This window comes from Perissodus microlepis, chromosome 3 (genome assembly GCF_051167445.1).
Source record: "Perissodus microlepis isolate ML-2025 ecotype Zambia chromosome 3, ASM5116744v1, whole genome shotgun sequence".
Classification (NCBI taxonomy): domain Eukaryota; kingdom Metazoa; phylum Chordata; class Actinopteri; order Cichliformes; family Cichlidae; genus Perissodus; species Perissodus microlepis.
Window position 1 is genome coordinate 37159221 of NC_140463.1, and position 14666 is coordinate 37173886.

A 14666-nucleotide genomic window follows, 5' to 3' on the forward strand; every position below is an offset into this window, starting at 1 on the left:
CTACTAAGCCACAAGCAGACTGGATTAGAGATTGAAGCAGTGACCACAGTGGATCAGGAGAATACTAAAAAGGTGCATTATTAAATGATTAGCGACAATTTCCGATAACCTCCAAATTACTTACTTAAATACAGCACATTCATAAGTCCCGTTGCCTCACTTGTGGTGATTGAAATGCTCATTCTTAAATATCGCATTTGTATTGTGATTATGAGGAAGCGAACATGGGAGATTCGTCTTGTTCTCTGTGGAGAAAAAAGGCAGAATTTTGCATGTGCGCATGTTTAATGCAATGCGCAGGTTTGTCTCGAGGTGTTATGGATGAGGTGTTTCATGGGACCTGCTGCTCATTTAGTCCTGTGACAGGTAATGTTCTGGTGCTTTTTGAGATGTGGCTTAAACACACGCATACTGTTTGCTTGCAAAAAAAAAGGGAAAAAAGAGAAAAACATGAAGAAATGGAGCTGCAGCATCACTGGTCATGCAAATGGATAATCTCAGCTTTTTCTTTCATTAGTTAACATAGTGTAAACGTGTGCGGCAAACAATCTGCATACTTAATGCCACTGCAAACCCCAAAGGAAATGAAAGAAGAGTCTAAACGTGCGTCAGGATACACATGTTGAGGGAATGCTATCTCAGGACTGTCTATGAAACTTCAAACCGAATCATTCTTACACAGACAGATATTTTTCAGCCAAAGTGTGTTTTTGTTGCCAGCCTTTATCCAGCATTATATAACCACAAGATGGTGCTATGCATCACCGTTTGCCTTCCAAGCCTTCCCCAAGTCCCTCCACGTGAGGAGGCGTGATTCACCTGCGTCATTAGAATGACTGCTTTCCATTTAATAACTCAGTAAAGTCTCATTTGCATGAAAAATTAAACGAAATACATGCTTTGTTTTTGAATCGCTCGATCAGGATTGACCGTGATGCCAAACTAGTTATTTTAAATCTCAATCTTCAAATGACAAAAAGTTGCAGTCATTTTATTTAATCCAAGAAAAACTAAACATTAAACATTATCTACATTACATTTTCCATTTTCTCATTTCACAAAAAAAAATCCCAAATCATCTAAATAAATCAAACTAAAACTAACATGAAGATGTGAAAACCACCATCAGGAAGAGCAAACTTGAGTTTTAAAGAATGTATTGAAAAAAGAAATATTGAATTAGTTGTCAGGCGACTTGCTTTCAAGGAAGCTTTATGTATGTGCGTAACATGTGACAGGTTAAATGCATGTTTACATGCTTATGCAGTATAGAAGGAGATTAGATGGGGTGATAGTACAATTGAAATTACAGTAAAATCCAGTAGGTGGCAGTCTGTCAATACAGATTTTTTTTAACACACCCACAGTAGGTGTGCCTCTCATCATCAGGAGAGGTTCCTTACTTGCTATGTCTCTGCACAGTATGACAGGTGAATGCAAAGTGACAGCGCAAATGAACTTTTATCGATGGTGTAATGAAACACGCAAGCTATTTGGATGTGGTGTGTATGTGTGTGTTTAAATACATATATATATATATATCATGGATTAATGGCTGCATGAGAAAGTCAGCACTCACACACACACCTCTGCAGTGTTTTTTCCTCTTTCATTTTCGCCCCTTATATCTCTTGCGCTCCATCTCTCACACTTGCACAAAGCTGAATGGCGTCACCACCCACCACTCACACTCACTCACGCGCGCAGACACACACACACACACACACACACACACACACACACCTCCTCGCCATCTGTCTGTGCAGCGGCCCATGTCTCTTGCACTGGGAGCAGTTGAGAGCAAGACAGAGAAAGTGTCTCTTGGCTCTTTAGTTCTGAATCCCACTTCCGCTCTTCTTTCTCCTGCTGTGCTGTTGTCTATCAAACGGTCTCACAGCATCACGCTGTGTGCTGATGAGCTCTCCGTGCCTTTGTAACACCTGTGTGATTTTACTGTAACGAGAGCTCGTCTCAGCTTCGACCTGAGCCCCGTTTCCGCGCGAATGTTAAAGCTCAACAAAAGGAAAAACAAACAAGCCTGATTAGCTTGTTTATAATAAGTTTCATATTAATAGCACAGATGGCAGGATTACGCCCTCCAAGAAATATTTTTGGTAAAAGAAACCGTGGGACCGGCATGTTCCCCGTGACAGAGTGCAAGAGGAATGCGCACATTTTGGACATCGTTTGCTGCTATTACCTCTGCCAGAGTTGTAAGGAAGCAGAGTGAATTTCTCTGTGTGCTCCTTGATTTTATCGAGCAGCGTGAGTTTACTGTAAAAAAATAAATAAATAAAGCACACAAAGCCAGGAATGACAGCATTTTTACACAACAGAATGATTAAAGTCCACAGGAATGCACATGATAGGTGTCATCAAGACTGTGTTTTCCCCTCTGTCTAAGATTCCCTTCTCTTCATAGTAAATTTTCATAACCCTGCAACTTTACAGAAAGCTTTGTAGGCAGCTTAAGTAATTTGAACAAAAATGCATCACCTCTCTCCCCTCAGTCACCTCCCTTTAGACAGCAAGCAAAAGTGCCTTCATAACGCTGCTATATTCAGCTGCGGTGATAAGAAATGGCAGCTATCAGCAAGCGGTCTGGAAGCTGCATATAACTGTTATTGTGTGTGTATATATTTAAAAAAAATTGATTTATGTGGCCTATCACTTAGGAGGTGCAAAATGTGGATGAGTATGGGCTAATATAATAATAGAGGATGAATGAGAGGGATAAAGAAAGGGCCAGGTGACGCCTCAAGAAGGAGAGCGAGATCAAAGGCAAAAGACGTTTAATAACAGCAAGAAATTCAATTTTCTAATCATCTTCTGTGGAGTTCACGTAATTAATTTCAGTTAGAAAAGAGAGAAAATCATTATATTAAGATAAAGGACTATATATATATATATATATATATCTCAAAAAGTTTGTATCAACTTCTGAGCACGATCACTTAGAATTTTTTTGAATATGCATCACCTTTTATCCAAGAATTCAATTCAATTTTATTTATATAGCGCCAAATCACAACAAAAGTCGCCTCAAGGCGCTTCATAGATACAGAGAAAAACCCAACAATCATATGATCCCCTATGAGCAAGCACTTTGGCGACAGTGGAACGGAAAAACTCCCTTTTAACAGGAAGAAACCTCCGGCAGAACCTGGCTCAGGGAGGGGCGGGGCCATCTGCTGCGACCGGTTGGGGTGAGAGAAGGAAGACAGGATAAAGACATGCTGTGGAAGAGAGACAGAGGTTAATAACAGATATCATTCAATGCAGAGAGGTCTATTAACACATAGTGAGTGAGGAAGGTGACTGGAAAGGAAAAACTCAATGCATCATGGGAATCCCCAGCAGCCTACGTCTATTGCAGCATAACTAAGGGAGGATTCAGGGTCACCTGGTCCAGCCCTAACTATATGCTTTAGCAAAAAGGAAAGTTTTAAGCCTAAACTTGAATGTAGAGATAGTGTCTGTCTCCCAAATCCAAACTGGAAGCTGGGTCCACAGAAGAGGGGCCTGAAAACTGAAGGCTCTCCCTCCCATTCTACTTTTAAATACTCTAGGAACAACAAGTAGGCCTGCAGTGTGAGAGCGAAGTGCTCTAATAGGGTGATATGGTACTATAAGGTCATTAAGATAAGATGGAGCCTGATTATTTAAGACCTTGTATGTGAGGAGCAGGATTTTGAATTCAATTCTGGATTTAACAGGAAGAGGCTTCTCCAGTTCTAAAACCAAAAGGTGGAGAGTCCCAGGTATTTAAACCCTACTGGGAGTTGGCTCCTTTGGAGGTGGTCGCTGACCCACTATTAATCATCGCATCGTCGCAGGAGCCAAGTTGTGAAAAAAGGTGCAGGTCATTACCACCAGAGGTTTCAGGTGAAACCACGGTGAGACCTTGGCCCAACCTATCAACCTAACTGATGCAAGGTGCAAGTTGGGGTTGAGTTGTTTTGACCAATCAGTAAAGAGACTATTTTGGGCCCACAAGCTTTATCATTTGAATATGATAAACAAATAAAGATCAAATTACTCTGAATGTACCAAAGCAAACATCTAATATGTTCATATATTATATATATCTAATACTACACAGTCTACCATCGTTTATGAGTGTTTGATTTTCCCTATAAATCCAACAAGTGTCAAATGATCCCTAATGAAAACACCCACTAAGTGCAGTCCAAAATGATTTCATACCTACGCAGCAGCAAAGATAATCCCACATTTTCCGAAACAAAAAGCTAAAACCTCTTTAAGGACTTTGTTTGCAATCTTGTATAGATATAAATCCAAGCTACTTTTCTCTGTTGAATATCAGTCTCTGATGCTCATTAAATGTTGTATGGAGAAAATAGGCTTGGCGCTAGCAAACAGCCTCATGTTTACCCGTTGGCGCAGAGCTGGTGTGATGTCCAGACTTGTAAATCAGGCCCATTGAGGTAGCATAATGCCGATGATTATGACAGCCAGTCGCATGGGAGTGATAGAGGGACGTTGAGTTATGGACTTGGGGAGGATGCCTAGAACTGAAGAGTCTCGCAAATGCAGAAGCACTTTCACCAAAACACAAGTCCCCAGATGGGGACTAATGCTGCAGTTGGCGGCTGCACCACCCAAATGACTGCATATTAGCTGCTCAAAACCCGGCACACAGGATGGTGAAGGTTTTCCTTTTTTTCCCCCCCTAAATTTCATAGTTGTGCCATTTTACTAAAAAATCTGAAAGAAAAAAAAATCACTTACTGAATACAAGAGCAACACACAGCCAGAGTATTTTGAAAGTGTTTTGTGTCGCACTGGCATGCGATGCATCACTTAACTAGATGACTTCAGCCAGGCGGATTCATTTCCATTCACTGTATTACTAAAGAATCTACTCTTTGCGTTCTGCTTTGTTCATTCTGCTCCTCTCCGCAGACCAACGATCATTCATCCCCATTGATCGTCAGCCATGATAATATAATCAGGCGTAAAGCACTGACAAGGCTGGCCGGTCCGATAGATCAGAGCTGCTGACAGCAGAGCTATGCACAGGTCATAAACCCTCACCTTCCTTGTTTGACCCCACATCAATTTGGCTCTTTCCAATATGAATGCAAATAACAATGCGTTTTTGGTGACATGTTTATGGTTATCTCTGTATCCCCCCTCTCGCTCCACCCGCTGCACCTAAATGTGCTGATGTTACTGAGCTAATGGGATTGAAAGTAGGTAACCTATTGCTCTGGAGTGGCCGGCACTCCACTCCCAAATACCTGCTCTGAGCACGACCATTGCCCATGCCCATTTTTTGCGTTTGTTTGGTTTTTTTTGCACAAACACTTACATATACAGTATATGCATACCTACATGTCCTCCGCCTCACTCACTTGTGTATGCATTGAGCTGATAAGTACTGCGGCTCATTTTCCCCATGGCAAAGCACAGTAAAAAACTGGGGAGTAATAATTGCTTTGGGGGGGTGGGTGGTGTGGCAATACGAGGATGGCTAAATATGCTTGATTGCCTCCTAAGCTTCAGTGCTGTGTAATGAAATATGGCTGCTGCAGACGGGGGCTCCCGTGCGATAGCTTTCTTGTCACTTTCTCACTTGCCTTTTTCTTTTTTTCTTTCCCCTGCAGCCTTTCACTCTTCGGCGCCGGCATTTTCATCTTTGCTTGCCCATTGCCGTCGTCATAGAACAGAGTGCGTCCGAGCATTTGTTGCCATTGAACGCTATCTTAGCTATAATGTAATAATTACGGAGACCAAATCCGGCCTAATTGAGTATTCCTTCCCGGCATCAAAACGCCAGGCGCCTTAATATTCCTCTGTTGTACAATTTAATTTGTGGATTCATTAGCATGACCGGCGTGTATAGAGAGAAAGCTGATAACAAGGAACCTGGCAAAACACACCGGTGATGAGGTCAGTTTGTAGAGGCCAGCCATATCCTCACCTGGGTAATTACGTTAATTTACATGTAAGAACCGTAAAACTGAAAACCTTTTTTTTTAATGCAACTAAATGTCAGGTTAGCTTGTTTCCTTTAGCTTCTGCAAATAAAGAAGAGGTTTTCACACGGAAAATTGCCTCTGAGTCAGCGTGATAAGTGTCGGGCAGAGACACTACTTTGTTCGTGACATTCGCAATTATCTTTGCTAATCATCCCATTTGACCGCTATAAAGTTCTACAATAATGTTTCAAAAGATAATGAGTCAAATTAAAACTCATCCAAAAAAAAAAAAGAAAGAAATGTCCCAGAACCAGCTCATTTTTATTGTAACCACCCAAAGCACATTTCTCCATGTTAGTTAAATAAGTAGCAAATCATTTACAAGAATATTAGTCCACAGGCTTGTATGGGCACAGCAGCATCTGCTAATGCATTTAGCAGGAAAATAGCCTGAGAAAATCTTCCCCGCACATTAAATAGACTTAAAAAGACATTTTTTTTTCCTTTTTTCTTTTTTTTTTTTTTGCTTTCAGAATAACTAACAAGCCTAATTTGTTGTGCTACTTAAAGGAAAATGTAATTACACTTGTTTTCATAATTCACAAAGTCAATCGATAACTGCGGTTAAGTCATTCTCTACCGCACGCGCAATTTTCTCTTCCTTCAACTGAAATTTGGTTCAAAAGCACTTTTCTGTTTCTTAACTATACATTTTGTACATAATGTCGCCGAATACATGAACTAATTAAATGAGCAACATAACAATGTTGAAAAGCTCCGTATACAAAAATTCATGGTTGATTCATTTTTAGTAAGAGCTAATTGCTTTGTGTAGAGAAATGCTTTTCTTATACTTTTTCTATTTCTGTTTTTCTCGTGCATGTAGTTCTCTTTCCTGAGACGTCAACCACAGGATGAGGCCTGCGGCAGGTAAGAAACTGAGCAGAATATCTTGATGCTTTTTAGACAAGAGGATTTGAACTGTTCTTTAAATATATATTTGTTTAAATTTCACACAGTACGTTAAGTCGGGGTTACTTTGTTCTACTTTCAAATTTGTGTATGTGAGCTGATAATGGTTCCAAATAACCATCTTTGTTTAAAAAAAGAGTAAATTGCATGTTTTGAGTACAGAGACAGGCCCAAGAATATGTCAAGTGACATCAAATCAAGCGCTAAGCTGAATCTCGACTCCAGCTCCGTCTCCTGACCTGGATCGGGGCGGAGGAAACAGACTATATCTGGCAACCTAAACCTTTTTAAAGTGACTGAGAGTGTGAGGGAGACTGACTGGCACTGATGGGACCAGACCGGGACTGCGCGATGCCGTGCTGCACTGCACCTGGGCCTCAGAGCCTGATTGATAGAGTGTGATGAGACTGTCACTGAGCAAGGAGAGAAGCCGAGAGATAGGCTAGATGGAGGGAGGGAAGTGGGCTGACCAGGGGAGAGAGATAGAGAGAAATAAATCTGAGAACATGTGAAGGATGAAGTGGGAGAATGAAGTGGCTGGATGGAAGGTGGACATATGAAGGATGGGGAGGCGGAGCGCTGGGGGCGTGGGGGGGGTTGATGTTGGTGAGGTGAGTCAGATACTGAGAAGCTTACAGCTTTGCTTCTGAGCGAGATATACTTGGCATAAACAGATTTAGTTGATATGAATATCTGCAAAAACAGGATAAAACTTTAAAAAAGGCAAGAAGTTATTTTTATGCAGGCAAAAATATCACATGACAAATTGTGGCTGATATTTATTAGGGTTGGACTTACTCCATTTACTAAACAAAAACTTTTTTTTACATAATGGAAAAAATTCTTTTGTAACTTGCAACACAATATGTTAGCACTTGCCGTTATTTTTATTTTTTAAAGAAAAGCAAAGGTAAACAAAAGATTGGTCTGCACATATAGTATATTCTGATGGGCTTGGGGAATATTTTCAGACGTTCCAAGCAGCTAGCATTAGGCCAAGAGCTAGAGGTTGTGTGCTCCATAATGCCCCCTCCTGGGCAAATCCAGCAAGTCATTATAGTAAAGTGAAACTAAACTAAAAACTAAATGTGAAAAGTTGATGAACATGTTAATTTAAGCTTTCAAAACATTATGTGTTCATAATCTAATACCTTTACTGATTTTCCTAAACTTTGCCTCTGACACGTGCACTCCAAACAATAATAAAAGATAATAATTAAAATATTAATTTAAAAGACTAACACTAAAGTCAGTAAAAGAAACTAAATTGAAATAAGAAAATCCTCTGAAAATGACCTGAACCTAAATTGAATGTAAAACAAAAAGTCAAAATTAAATTGAAGTAAAAGCTGATTTGAAAATTCAGAATGATAATAACTGCAGTGGGAGTTAATTGCACCACTAAGTTGAAAGACCAGCCTGGAAATAAATGAATGAATTACTGAGGATGGGTGCTAATAAATGCTCTTCAGTAATCAGTGTGACCAACTTGAAACACGCCACAAACTTGGGGATGAAATGGCGAAAATGTAGCTAATTTATCTACTACTTCGGGATAACTTGTTAGCTAAGAAAGTCGTCAGCTTGCTTCTACAATATTACATCAAACATCCAGTGACAGGTTTCCACATCACTGCGTTTGCAGCTTTCAAACCGAAATGCTGGTGGCAGCACGGTGAGCAGCACTGTTGCCTTACAGCAAGAAGATCCTGCGTTCAGTTCCACCATCAGGCCATATTCTTTCTGCATGTTCTTCCCATGTTTGCGTGGGTTCTCTCCCACAGTCCAAAGACATGCAGTTAATGGGGTTAGATTAACTGGAAACTCTAAATTGCCCGTAGGTGTGAACGTGAGTGCGAATATTTGTCTGTGTTTACGTGTTAGTCCTGCGACAGACTGCCGACCTGTCCGGGGTGTACGCTTCCTCTCGCCCTGGGATAGCTGGGATAGGCCCCACCCCAACCGCGACCCTGAAAAGGATAAGCAGAAGTGAATGGATGGATGGATGAAGTCCAAGCAGCAACAGTTTTTAAGTTGTAAATAAAAATAGATACCAAAAACCTGATCTATCGCCCAAACTTAATTTTGAACCTAAGCTACAGAAAGTATCGTTTATATCAGGTGTTTTTTGGTCCCATTGCCACTGGTGTATACAATCAAGTGCCTAGCCATGCAGTCTGCCTTTACAAACATTTGTGAACGAATGGCAAATGGCTAACCAAGTAACTGCAGAGCTCCAAACCTGCTCTTGCATCAACATCAGCACAAAAACTGCACGCTGGGAGCTTCGCAAGATTGGTTTCCATGCCCGATCAGCTCCTTTAGGTGTAAGTGTAGGTGGTCTAGTGCTTTTGTCTATATAGAGTAGGTTCTGCAAATTGTTTTATATACAATGCACCCAGCATATATTCATTTCCACACATAGTCATCCACCCATTACAGGAGATGCTGTGCAAAATACTAACCTGTCTTTAGTGGATAACCTCTTTTGATTAGCAAGATAAGGAGGACTTTGAGTATTTCCTTCCCACTCTAACCATACCAAGAAAAAGCCCAGATCTCACACATTTTTAGCATATTGTAGTATATCAGTGCAATTCTAAATAAGTCAGGTTTGATCATGAGAGTTCTCGTCTGTGCAACTTTAATTTCCAAAACTATATTTCCTGAACTGTATGTTGGCCATGTGAATATCCTAAATAGTGTATTGCCTTGTTTATCAGTTCATCAGCACCTGCTTTGGTCACAATATTAGATCTTGAGGACACATGGCATCTTGGCAATGAATGGACTACAGGCTGAGTTAAAGCCCTGTTCTGGGAATTCCACAGTTAGTGATTTTAGACTCAATAAAGGCACCATGTTTTAGTTTTATCCTTGCCTGAGGAAAGAAGGCTGACTCACCAGAACGCCAAAGTTATTATTAGTGCCTCACATGTGTGGAGAAAAGCTATGTGTATGTGCATGTCAGTGTGTGGAAGACAGAGAGAGAGAGACAGAGAGAGGCAGGCTGAGCCCTAGCAGTAGTGGTAAGTGCATGCAGGAGCAACATGAGGAGCTCTTATCTGCCGCCTGCCAAGCCCTGACCAGGGCCCTGACTCCTGCGCTCCCTCCCTCTCTCTGTCCGTCTCCAGCAGGGCTTCCCACTAGTCTTCTATTGGCAAGGCGGCCAGGTGAAATGAGCAATTCCCATTCAGGGACAGGAATGCTGCACAGACTCACCCTGTGAAATGGCTGCTCACTTTGGCAGATCAATGCACTCTCTTTCCCTTGTGCACTGCCACTGAGTGATAGCCAGGAAGAAAAAAGGAGGGGAAAAATGAGTATGGGTAGAGAGACGGCAGAGGTGGTTTTGCATATGAGGTTGCACATGCACGAAAGTGTGGGGGGGGGAGGCAGGGTGTTAGCAGGGCATTTAATGATATTTGCCATGGCTGCTCTGAGCGAGTGCTATTGGAGGAAAATGGGAAATGCTTTGCATATACTCAAAAAGACATGCAATATTGCTGTTCCTCTTTAAAAGAAAAAGTGTCGGTCCCCGTCCCACCGGATATGAGAATTTTCAGCTGCTCAACTGGAAATTTTTCCAATATGAATGATATTAGCACCAATCATATTAAAATGCTTAGTTGTGCTGAAATGAATTCCATACCTCTTCAGTGAGAGGCTCATATGTCAGACGTTTATAGCATAGCAAGTTTTAAACATAGGTTCAAAACTGTGAGATAAAATGTGCCTAATGTAGATTTATTCTCCAGCTCGTGATCGCACTCAATAGCCAGTGATTTTTTTTCTCCCCCAGCACACTGCATCTGCACTGTCTAGTACGCCTTCTTGCTCCTCACGGGTAATCTGTCCTTCCACATGTAATAAATCAGGATTTGAGGAGGGCTGGTGTAAGCCCAGCCAAAAATGAAATAACAACAAACTCTAACTGTTTATATAATGAAGAAAAAGTCATTCATAGTCATTTTATATTGCAAAATATCTGTAATAATGCACCATTTATCTCTTTATTACATGGATAACCCACAGCAAAAAATGGCTTTTTTAAATATATATGTAATGAAAGTAAAAGCATTAAAAAGTTTACACAAATTCTGTCCACACTGTGCAAACACAACGTTTACAATCATCATGTTAGCTACTGATGATTCTGTCATCGCCTTTGTGTAAGGCTAATATTTAAATAATCAGTCAGCGGCTGCGAAGAGGCCAGCGTTCGGCCGGATCTATTGTCCAAATGTCCAAACTAATCATAAAAAGCATCGTTAATACTCTGATTGTTTTGCTCTTTATTAAATAAACATGTCAAGAGCTTCATAAATCTTTTGCTCGCTGCACATCTGGACAAACACATTGGATTTCTGTGGTTTGAGCAACATGGCTGAATTACGTGTTTGACTCGTTCAAGAGTTGTGTATTTAATAAATGGGCAGTAGTTGTATAGTAGTTACAATATTTTGCTCAGGCTTCATCAGAGTTCATAAACTCTGTGTCAAAATAAAACCGTGTCAAAGCACAAACATGTCTCTTCTTCACAGGAAAATCTTGAACGTCCGCGTGGAAGTCAAGGGAAGATGAATGTATCGTTGTTACAGTATGAACACATTAAAAACTGAGCAGTCTGTGTTTGTCACGCTGTTTCAAAGAGTTACATTTTTGGAGTAGTGGCTATTGAGCAATACTGTTTTGAGGCAAATTACTACCATTTTCAATTCAGATGGCTGAATCATAATTCAAATGTAGAGCCTAATAAACCTTCTGCCCTTTATGCCAAAGAACAGTAGATTAAAGAATCCCTACTCAAGAGCTGATGTCCTGCAGGTTTTAGATGTGTCCTTGATCCAAAACAGCTAATTTAAATGGCTAAATTACCTCCTCAACATGTCTTGTAGTTCTCCAGAGGCCTGTTAATAAACTTATCATTTGATTCAGGTGTGTTGACCCAGGCTGAGATCTAAAACCTGCAGGACACCGGCACTCGAGGCCTGGAGTTGGCCACCCCTGCCCTACTAGAGGAAGAACTTGGAATTTGTCTTTGATAGACTAAATGTTACCAAGCAGTCTGCTTCAGTCTGTTTACCATGGGGGCAGTCTTGCACATTTATTCCTCTTTTTCCATTATGCTGAGGATACTGTATTTTTCTCACCTAAATGTTAATGTATTCATTCATATACTGCACTTAACTGATTCAACTGGATTTCTGAAAGATATATCTTCATGTGAACTTTCATTTCACTTTAAGAACAAGATTTTTTTTACATACTAACATGTACCAGCTATCATACTGAGTATAATTTCCCAGTTTGGTCTAATTTCATCTTGGTCTCATTGTTATAGTCTATAGCAGCGGTCCCCAAGCTTTTTTGTGCCACGGACCGGTTTAATGTCAGATAATATTTTCACGGACCGGCCTTTGAGGTGTCGCGGATATATACAACAAAATAAAATGATACGACCAAGACAAAAACGGTGGTATTTTGTAAATATAATAATAAACGCAAATTCACTGTGTGATTGTGTAACTTTATTAGCAGCGTTCTCCTGAAATGTGTCAACAACATTGAGAGTAACATCCTCCTCTCTGCCCCTTAATGCTCTCTGGTCACTATGGTAACGCGTAAATATTTCTTTCAAAATAAGACACACAACTATAACATGGGAAAAGACCCAGGGAAACCGAGTTAACGATAAAAACCCTGAAAACTTCAACTCTCGCTTCCCGGTACCAAACGACTCACGGCCCAGTACCGGTCCGTGGTCCGGGGGTTGGGGACCACTGGTCTATAGAGTTCCTGTAAGCACAGCAAACAACTATAAACCTCAGCCTAAGTACAGATTAGGCTATTATAAATGAAATCACCTTATTCCCTATTGTACTTCATGAAGGAGTGGTAGTCTCTAAGCGATCAGACCACACCAGATTCATTAAAGTGTGCTTGCCAAATCTGTGCTGACTTACAATGACATACTGAACAAATTGAAAAAAAAAAAAAAGCAGTACCTTAATGAAAAAGCAATTCATTAAGGGTCTAGTTTGAACCAGGAAATACACGAACATGAACTAAATTTCCTTCTGCGTATCACATAAGAATAAAGCTTTTACAGCTGTGTCATAATTGAGCTTTAATCGTTTGTTAGAAAACATACGCCGATGTGTAGAGATGAAGTACAGTTTTACAATTTAATTTCACACACTTATATGTCCCAATAAATTCCTACGGAGGCTTGCCGATTCATAGGTGCGCCACCAATCCTGCCGCCTCCGCTGCTTGTCAGGAAATGTAGACGAGAAATTTAGCTAACCTCATATTGAAGGATATATATCTCAGTGTGACACACAAATTGATTTAACCCTCATTGCTACTTTTCCTTTATTACAAAACTCTACGGCGACAATTCAAATTCTTATAAACTTTTTATTTAGCTCTCCTCCTTGTTCTATAAGGTAATTTATCATCCCATCTCCATAGCCCCAGTGCTTTTTCCTCCCCTCTCGCCATCTCGAGTCTCTCAACATCAATGAAGCCTCAGTTGAAAATATAGTCAGGCCTATGCAGACATGACAGCAATAAAGTGCACTTGATTACATGGTTGAACGTAAGGACAAGGAGACAGAAGAGCAGAGGAAAAGAACACAGCCTCTCAGCTTTGATCGCGCCAAACATCTCGAATTTAGAAAGTCCTTTTTTTGTGCGGTCTCGGCAGAGGCAGGTGTGGGAAGGTTGAATCTTGGTCATCAGCTGTCAAGGCCATAATGAACAGCATTTACTAGTAACACCGTGCGCTGCCACATTTCAGGGTGTGAAATGTCAAAGTGTCCATTCTCCCCAAGCTAGTCAGAAGCTCCACTGTCAGGGCTTCAGCTGTAAACAATTGGGAAAGAGAGGCGAGACAGCAACAGAGAACGTTCTCCGTTTCACCCATTACAGTCTAAGTGTGAAAGAGTGGTAGAATGTCAAGCCTAGAAAAATAGAGATGCTTGCAAAGGGTAGAAAAAGCGGGTTTCAAATGGATTCCATTTGGCAGACACATAATGATAGCTATTAAACAAAACTGAGGGAAGTAAAGCAGGAGAGGGTGAGAGAGACACAAAGACACAGAGAGACAGGCAGGGCGTAGCAGACAGACAGGCAGAGAGACACCTGCTGTTGCATCACCTGCTGTAATAATAGTGTTGACATTCAAATAGAGAGCTTTGACAATAGGAGCTAGCTGAGGCAGCACCCGGTATTCAAATAAAAGAACACATCAGGAAATATTAGCAAGCATCAGGACTTTTTCTTAGCACGCAGTGAAAACCACTTGACCCTTTGGCATCCCGCAAGTGCTTATACAGTATAACTTAATGTGTGTGTCTGTGTGTGTGTAAAAGCAAGCGCGGACGACACCTTAAATGAGCCGATTCTCCACTTAACTCTTATTCATTCCATATAAACTGTGCATTCCGAGGCTGTGAATAGAACTATAGAAGCACTGTGTATTTGTTTATATCGTTATGCAATGCTGGAATAACACAGCCTAGAAGGATACAAGGTTTTTTTTTAATTTAGTTTGTTATAATATTATATATATTGTGTAAGTGCTGCTATTGTACATATTGTCAGTACCTTCTTTAAAATTGCTTCCATTCATTCACTGAGATTTGTGGTAAGGGTTTGCATCTTCCAAAAAAGGCATACTATATATACTATATTACAGAGGCAAATATATACCTTATCCTTGCTCATAGCATGGGCTCTTAT

General features: G+C 40.6%; 1 protein-coding gene across 38 annotated transcripts in view; it reads left to right on the forward strand.

Annotated features, from left to right (window-relative positions):
• Positions 1-14666, forward strand: part of ptprda (protein tyrosine phosphatase receptor type Da) — a 408815-nt gene that overhangs the window by 170431 nt on the left and 223718 nt on the right. For all 38 annotated transcript variants that reach the window (XM_084924268.1, XM_084924283.1, XM_084924276.1 and 35 more), the window contains one exon: positions 6832-6875. The gene's annotated coding sequence lies outside the window, so the exon portion shown is untranslated. The remainder of the gene's footprint in view (positions 1-6831; positions 6876-14666) is intronic.